Source organism: Triticum dicoccoides, chromosome 7B (assembly GCF_002162155.2).
Source record: "Triticum dicoccoides isolate Atlit2015 ecotype Zavitan chromosome 7B, WEW_v2.0, whole genome shotgun sequence".
Taxonomy (NCBI): Eukaryota; Viridiplantae; Streptophyta; class Magnoliopsida; order Poales; family Poaceae; genus Triticum; species Triticum dicoccoides.
The window spans coordinates 122,661,134-122,670,320 of NC_041393.1; positions in this window are offsets into that span (position 1 = coordinate 122,661,134).

The window sequence follows — 9,187 nt, forward strand, 5'->3', positions numbered from 1 at the left end:
TAATGATAAGAATTAATTGATTCCACAAAGAATTGTTACAGGTTATAGAATGGTAATTGATTTTCGTAAATTAAGCAAAGCTACTAGAAAGATCATTACCCTCTACCTTTTATTGATCAAATGCTAGAGTGACTATCCAAACATACACATTTTTTGCTTTCTAAATGGTTATTCTGGTTTTTCTCAAATACCTGTGTCAAAAGATGATCAAGAAAAGACCACTTTTACTTGCCCTTTTGGTACTTTCGCTTATAGATGTATGCCTTTCGGTTTATGCAATGCACCTGGTACCTTTCAAAGATGTATGACTGCTATATTCTCTGATTTTTGTGAAAAGATTGTTAAGGTTTTCATGGATTATTTCTCCGTTTATGAAACTTCTTTTGATGATTGCTTAAGCAACATTGATCGAGTATTGCAGATATGTGAAGAAACTAATCTTGTCTTGAATTGGGAGAAGTGCCACTTTATGGTTAATGAAGGTATTGTCTTGGTGCATAAAACTTCTGAAAGAGGTATTGAAGTTGGTAAAGCTAAAGTAGATGCTATTGAAAAGATGCCATGTACTAAAGATATCAAAGGTATAAGAAGTTTCCTTGGTCATGTTGGTTTCTATAGGAGGTTTATTAAAGACTTCTCTAAAATATCTTGGCCTCTCACTAATCTCTTGCAAAAATATGTTCCTTTTGTTTTTGATGATGATTGTGTAGAAGCATTTGAAATACTTAAGAAAGCCTTGATTTCAGTGCCTATTGTTCAACCATCTGATTGGAATTTACCCTTTGAAATTATGTGTGATGCTAGTGATTATGCTGTTGGTGCTGTTCTAGGACAAAGAGTTGATAAGAAATTGAATGTTATTCATTATGCTAGTAAAACTCTAGACAATGCCTAGAGAAATTATGCTACTACTGAAAAAGAATTCTTAGCAGTTGTTTTTACTTGTGATAAGTCCAGATCTTATATTGTTGATTCCAAAGTAACTGTTCACACTAATCATGCTACTATTAAATATCTTATGGAAAAGAAAGACGCTAAACCTAGACTCATTAGATGGGTTCTCTTGCTACTATAATTTGATGTGCATATTATTGATAGAAAGGGAGCTGAGAACGCTGTTGCAGACAACTTGTCTAGGTTAGCAAATGTTCTTGAAGACCCACTGCCTATTGATGATAGCTTTCCTGATGAGCAATTAGCCATCATAAATGCTTCTCATAATACTCCATGGTATGCTGATTATGCTAATTACATTGTTGCTAAATTTATACCACCTAGTTTCACATACCAGCAAAAGAAAAGTTTTTCTATGATTTAAGACATTACTTTTGGGATGACCCACACCTTTGTAAAGAAGGAGTAGATAGTGTTATTAGACGTTGTGTACCTAAGCATGAACAGGAATAGATCCTGCGTAAGTGCCACTCCGAGGCTTACGGAGGATACCATGCTCGAGATAGAACTGTACACAAGGTATTGCAATCCGGTTTTTATTGGCCTACTCTCTTCAAGGATGCCCGTAAGTTTGTCTTGTCTTGGGAGGAATGTCAAAGAATTGGTAATTATTAGCAGACGTCAAGAAATGCCTATGAACTATTCACTTGTTATTGAACCATTTGATGTTTGGGGCTTTGATTATATGGGACCGTTTCCTCCCTCTAATGGCTATACACATATTTTAGTTGCTGTTGATTACGTTACTAAGTGGGTAGAAGCTATTCCAACTAGTAGTGCTGATCATAACACCTCTGTTAAGATGCTTAAAGAAGTTATTTTTTCGAGGTTTGGAGTCCCTAGATATTTAATGATTGATGGTGGTTCACATTTTATTCATGGTGCCTTTCGTAAAATGCTTGCTAAGTATGACGTTAATCATAGAATTGCATATCCGTACCACCCACAGTCTAGTGGTCAAGTAGAATTGAGTAATAGAGAGATCAAATTAATTTTGCAAAAGACTGTTAATAGATTTAGAAAGAATTGGTCCAAGAAACTTGATGATGCATTATGGGCCTATAGAACCGCATATAAAAACCCTATGGGTATGTCTCCGTATAAAATGGTTTATGGAAAAGCATGTCACTTACCTCTCGAACTAGAACATAAGGCATATTGGGCCATTAAAGAGCTCAATTATGATTTCAAACTTGCTGGTGAGAAGAGGCTATTTGACATTAGCTCACTTGATGAATGGAGAACCCAAGCCTATCAGAATGCCAAACTGTTTAAAGAAAAAGTTAAAAGATGGCATGGCAAAAGGATACAAGAGCACGAGTTTAATGTAGGTTATTATGTGTTGCTATTCAACTCTCATTTAAGATTTTTTGTAGGAAAACTTCTCTCTAAATGGGAAGGTCCTTACGTTATCGAGGAGGTCTATCGCTCCGGTGCCATAAAAATCAACAACTTCAAAGGCACAAACCCGAAGGTGGTGAACAGTCAAAGAATCAAACATTATATCTCAGGTAATCCAATAAATATTGAAACTAATGTTATTGAATCCATAACCCCGGAGGAATATATAAGGGACACTTTCCAAAATGTTTTAGACTCCGAAAAGGAATAGGTATGAGGTATGGTAAGTAAACCTACTCCAAAACAGTTATAATGGCAATTTTTCTCTATTTTGGAATATTTAAGAAAATAGGAAAATAAGAAGTAGTCCGAGAAGGACACGAGGTGTCCACGAGGGTGGAGGGCGCGCCCCCTACCTCGTGGGCACCTCATGTGCTCTCCATACTCCGTTTTCTTGCACGATAATTCTTTTGCTCGGTAAAAATTCATTATATAATCTCCCGAAGGTTTTGACCACCGTACCATGCAATATCATTGGTTTTTCATTTTTAGTTCTTTCTACCGCATATTAGAGCAAGATGTCTTCTCAAGAGTCAGTCGGGGAGAGTCAGGTGTCTCATCCAACACTGGGACCAGGAGCAAACAGTAATGCTGGCCACTTTGGGCCATCAACGGAGGAAGAGATGGAGGCCGACTTGAAAAGGATAGATGCCATGGAAGAGGATCAAGAAGTTACTTCTTGTTTCCGATCCGGATTCACGATGGGGGAACTACAAAGCTCAGCTATTCCAAACTCGGTCATCCCTTCCAATGTTAGATTTCTCTCTTTTGAAAATATGAAAAAGAGTGTTACTTGTTCTCCCGCAGCTATGCAACATCCATGGGTGAAAGGAGCTTTAGCCGTCACGGGCAAGCTCTGTAAGGAAATAATGGACATCAAGCAACAAGTCAATAAGCTCAAGGAAGAGAATCGTATCCTGAGGGGCATCATCGCCAAGAATATCACATCACCACCTCCGAAGAAAGAGATATAATCACATGGGTATGGGCACTCCCCTTGGCAACTGCCAAGCTTGGGGGAGGTGCCCCGGTATCGTATCACCATCACACTCCTATCTTTATCGTTTTTCTTAGTTCAATCCTTTTAGTAATATCTTTATCTAGTAGAATACAAGTTTTGGTATGATCTAGTTTTGAGTTTTGCTTTATGATCCCTGTATGTAATCGAGTCCGTGAGCTATATATAATAAAGATTAGTTTTGAGTCAAGGGCTTGGTTATTTTGCTATGATCGTGAGGGAATAAAAGAAAAAGAAAGAATAAAAAGAAATAAAGAGATCATATTAATCTTATGTAGAGTAATGACTTCACATATAAAGAGTATGATGAATAAAAGTTGTTGAGAGTTGACAAACATAGTTTTGGTCATCGTTTCATTTAATAGGAAGTAATAAAGAAAGAGAGGTTTTCACATATAAATATACTACCTTGGACATCTTTTATGATTGTGAGCACTCATTAACTATGACATGCTAAAAAGTTGATGTTGGACAAGGAAGACAACGTAATGGGTTATGTTTTCTTATATCCAAAATAAAGTATATTGTCATGGATCATCCAACATGTTGAGCTTGCCTTTCTCCCTCATGCTAGCCAAACTCTTTGCACCAAGTAGAGATACTACTTGTGCTTTCGAATATCCTTCAACCCAGTTTTGCCGTGAGAGTCCACCATGTCTACCTATGGATTGAGTAAGATCCTTCAAGTAAGTTTTCATTGTTGCATGCAATAAAAATTGCTCTCTAAATATGTATGATTTATTAGTGTGGAGAAAATAAGCTTTATACGATCTTGTGATGTGGAAGAAATAAAAGCGACGGACTGCATAATAAAGGTCCATATCACAAGTGGCAATATAAAGTGACGTTCTTTCGCATTAAGATTTTGTGCATCCAACCATAAAAGCACATGACAACCACTGCTTCCCTCTACGAAGGGCCTATCTTTTTCTTGTCTTATACCTTATACAAGAGTCATGGTGATCTTCACCTTTCCTTTTTACATTTTATCCTTTGGCAAGCACATTGTGTTGGAAAGATCCTGATATATATATCCAATTGGATGTAAGTTATCATGAACTATTTTTGTTGACATTACCCTTGAGGTAAAAGGTTGGGAGGCAACACTATAAGCCCCTATCTTTCTCTGTGTCCGATTAAAACTCCATACCCATAAGTATTGCGTGAGTGTTAGCAATTGTGAAAGACTAAATGATAGTTGAGTATGTGGACTTGCTGAAAAGCTCTTATATTGACTCTTTCCGATGTTATGATAAATTGCAATTTCTTCAATGACCGAGATCATAGTTTGTTAGTTTTCAATGAAGTTTCTGATTCATACTTTGCCTTGTGAATAGATTGTTACTTTAGCATAAGAAATTATATGACAATATTTATATATGTTGTTGTTATAAGAATGATCATGATGCCCTCATGTCCGTATTTTATTTTATCGACACCTCTATTTCTAAACATATGGACATATTTTTTGTTATCGGTTTCCGCTTGAGGACAAGCGAGGTCTAAGCTTGGGGGAGTTGATACGTCCATTTTGCATATCGTTATTTATTACATTATGGGTTGTTATTACATATTATGTCACAATACTTATGCCTTTTCTCTCTTATTTTACAAGGTTTACATGAAGAGGGTGAATGCCGGCAGCTGGAATTCTGGGCTGGAAAAGGAGCAAATATTAGAGACCTATTCTGCACAACTCCAAAAGTCCTGAAACTTCACGGAGGCACGTTTTGGAATTAATAAAAAATACCAGCGAAAGAATTAACCAGAGGGGGCCCACACCCTAGCCACGAGGGTGGGGGGCGTGCCCCCCTATCTCGTGGGCCCCCTGGCAGGCCTCCGGTGCCCATCTTCTGCTATATGAAGTCTTTCACCCTGAAAAAAAATCAGGAGGAAGCTTTTGGGATGAAACACCGCCGCCACGAGGCGGAACCTTGGCGGAACCAATCTAGGGCTCCAGCGGAGCTATTCTGCCGAGGAAACATCCCTCTGAGAGGGGGGAATCATCACCATCGATCCTCTCACCCGGAGGGGGTCAATCTCCATCAACATCTTCACCAACACCATCTCCTCTCAAACCCTAGTTCATCTCTTGTATCAAATCTTTGTCCCAAAACCTCAGATTGGTACCTGTGGGTTGCTAGTAGTGTTGATTACTCCTTGTAGTTGATGCTAGTTGGTTTATTTGGTGGAAGATCATATGTTCAGATCCTTTATGCATATTAATACCCCTCTGATTATGAACATGAATATGATTTGTGAGTAGTTATGTTTGTTCCCGAGGACATGGGAGAAGTCTTGCTATAAGTAGTCATGTGAATTTGATATTCGTTCGATATTTTGAGGAGATGTATGTTGTCTCTCCTCTAGTGGTGTTATGTGAACATCGACTACATGACACTTCACCATTATTTGGGCCTCGGGGAAGGCATTGGGAAGTAATAAGTAGATGATGGGTTGCTAGATTGACAGAAGCTTAAACCCTAGTTTATGCGTTGCATCGTAAGGGGCTGATTTGGATCCATATGTTTCATGCTATGGTTAGGTTTACCTTAATACTTCTTTTGTAGTTGCGGATGCTTGCAATAGGGGTTAATCATAAGTGGGATTCTTGTCCAAGGAAGGGCAGCACCCAAGCACCGGTCCACCCACATACCAAATTATCAAAGTAACGAACGCGAATCATATGAGCGTGATGAAAACTAGCTTGACTATAATTCCCATGTGTCCTCGGGAGTGTTTTCCTTTATATAAGAGTTTGTCCAGGCTTGTACTTTGCAACAAAAAGGATTGTTCCATCTTGCTGCACCTTATTTACTTTCATTACTCATTACCCGTTACAAATTACCTTATCACAAAACTATCTATTACCGATAATTTCAGTGCTGGCAGAGAATACCTTACTGAAAACCGCTTGTCATTTCCTTCTGCTCCTCGTTGGGTTCGACACTCTTACTTATCGAAAGGACTATGATAGATCCCCTACACTTGTGGGTCATCAAGAGGGTGATGGCAGTATCTAAGGGAGTAACAACACAGTCTTCAAAAAAGAAAGTGCTACTAGTTGATGCAGATAGAACCACGGTTGTACTTGCCCAAGAACCAGCCCCACCACACATAACCCAGACTATCGCAGATTGTACCCCTAGCCAGTTGGACAGAGAACCAGCTACACCCCTTCTAACCCCAACCCCAGCAGATAGTAACCCAATTCCAGTTGACACAACACTGTCTCCACCACAGAGAACCCAAACACGATCAGTTAGTAAGGGAACTACAGTGCCCAAAGCACGAGGACCACCACTCTGAATCCCAACTCAATGCTTAAAGGAGAAGAAGAATTGTTCTTAGGTCAGGTTCTGTAGCTATAGTTCATACTCCTTTACTCTTGCATCACTGTATTTACTCATACCGACTATTTTCAAATTTGAAGGATGGAATTGAAACTCCAATGGCGCAACAGGTATGTTTTAAACATGTTTCTTTAACTGGATTGCTGTTGTAACTTGCTCTATGTTGATTTCAGTTTCACTTGAATAAATAGTTATGTTCTCATGTCATGCACATTACAAGTGTTGTTATTGCTCTATAGTTTCCCACACTTATATTCTGTCTATTCTGCTTTGTCTTGAACAAGTAATATTTGAACTGTGTCTCTATCTTGATTTGGCAACAAAAACTAGAATGATATAGACCATAAAGTGACCATGGTACATAGATATATGTTTGTTTCACGCTGTTATCCTATCCACTTTACTACTGAACTGATTTACCAAAATGAGTTTCATATACAACATGGTAAACCTGTGATGTGTCTGCTTGTTTCTCTTTTAGAATGCAGACAAAATATTGGAGAACAGTACCCCATTATGCAATGGTAAAGGAAGTAATGCAGATAATGTTCAAGATAGTGAGACATCCCTGTTGGTCTCCAAGAAAGCTGATAAAAACTATCTTGACAACGGTGAGAGAACCCAAATGTCCTGCCTTGATGTAGTGTTCGAGTTACTGGCCACTACTACTGGCACAAGCTCTTCGAACTCGCTACCTGAATTAGTTCGTCTTCTTGAGTCTCAACTTCAAGTTGAAAGACATCGATCAGATGTGCTGCGACAGGAAGCTAAAGGACTGAGGAAGTCCCTGCAAAATTCAGATGCATACTTTCTGGTGCAACAACAAGCGCAGGAGGATTTAAGCGCCAAACAAGAGAAAGTTAATAAGCTTGCTGAGCATCTTGCCAGCATTATGGGTACCCAGGATATTGTTTCTTGAGATCTTCTGAAGTGATTTCAATTCTGGACTTGTTTTGCTACGACGTTTATTTGCACTGGTCGCCAACTTTGACAACAGTGTATATGATATGCTGCTTTGTTCCGTATATTTGCACCAGTGGCGAACTTTGATGCCCAGTGGATGTAATATGTGTAATAGCCGTGATAGCCTAGCGTAAGTTTCTTGCTTATTTATTTCCTTGTTGTCTTGTTTATTTGTTTGCTTGTTGTCAGTGCAGTTCTTTTTCCGCGGTTTGGCTACAATAACCTGTTTTTTAAAATTAGGCCATAATAACTATGGGCTACATATTTACTGTAGTTACCATGGGCCTCCTACGGGCCGTAGAAACAATGGGCCTTGTAAGGGCCGTAGAAACAATGGGCCTTCTATGGGTCGTAGCATCAATGGGCCTTATACGGGCCGTATGATCGATCGACCAAACATGGACCAATAACAGACCGCATTATGAGCTGTAAATAGGCTAGATTTGGAATCGTCTGTTCATGGGCCGACAATAATGGGACGTCGTTAATCGGCCGTATTTGATGACGCTATGAAAACGGCCTAACAGATTAATGGGCCACAAACGGGCCGATTGTAACCACATGCTGAATTTGGCCCACAAGCAGAAAAGGCCAGTAACGGGCCATAAGTAACTGAATGCTGGAAATAAACCCAAGAATAAATTGGCCCTGAGAAGGCCGAAAGATAACACGGGTTGGAAACGACCCAATGGAATAATGGGCCATTAGTGGGTATGATTGTGGGCCATATTCACTATGGGCCGTTAATGGGCCAAGAGTTACAAATGGCCTCGTATGGGCCGAAAGACATCACGGGTCATACATGGGCCGGAAGTTACAACGGGCTGGAATCATATTGGATGGCCCAGATGAAGCTACTGGGCTTAATTCCGATAGGCTGTAACGGGCCATGAGTTAGCGGGGCGTAAATGGGCTATATAGGAACATGATTTCCATTGGCCGGCCCGTTACCTTTAGACCAAGTCAAACGGGCCGGCCTTTTCATCGGAATGGGCCTCTGTTGGGCCATGGCATGTGTCGACCTATCATAGGCGCCTCCTGTCCAATGAATGGATGACATCTGTCCCAATGGTGAGTCAACATGTGTTTCCTCCGGCCAATGACATTTTTACACGTGGAAAATCCTCATCGGTCCAGGCTGTTAATGAGTTATTGGATCCAAAACCGGTCCCGATAGCTTAACGGCGACCCGTTACAATGGATGCCACGTGTCGGTCACCCTTGATGAAAGCACTTCCATGACACGCGATTTACCGTCATGGAAGTGGACACTTCCATGATGATAATTTTGGTAATGTCATGGAACACTTCTATGATAGCACAAGTACGACTATCTTGATTCTGTCATAAATTTGTCATGGATGTACATGCATGACAGAAAAAGTGACCTACTGTGACAAACATGTATCATCACAGAAGTGTATTTTTTTGTAGTGCATGTCGGCTCGGGACCGAGCGCCGACAGCACTGTGAGATCGAATCAAGAAGAAAATGCGGA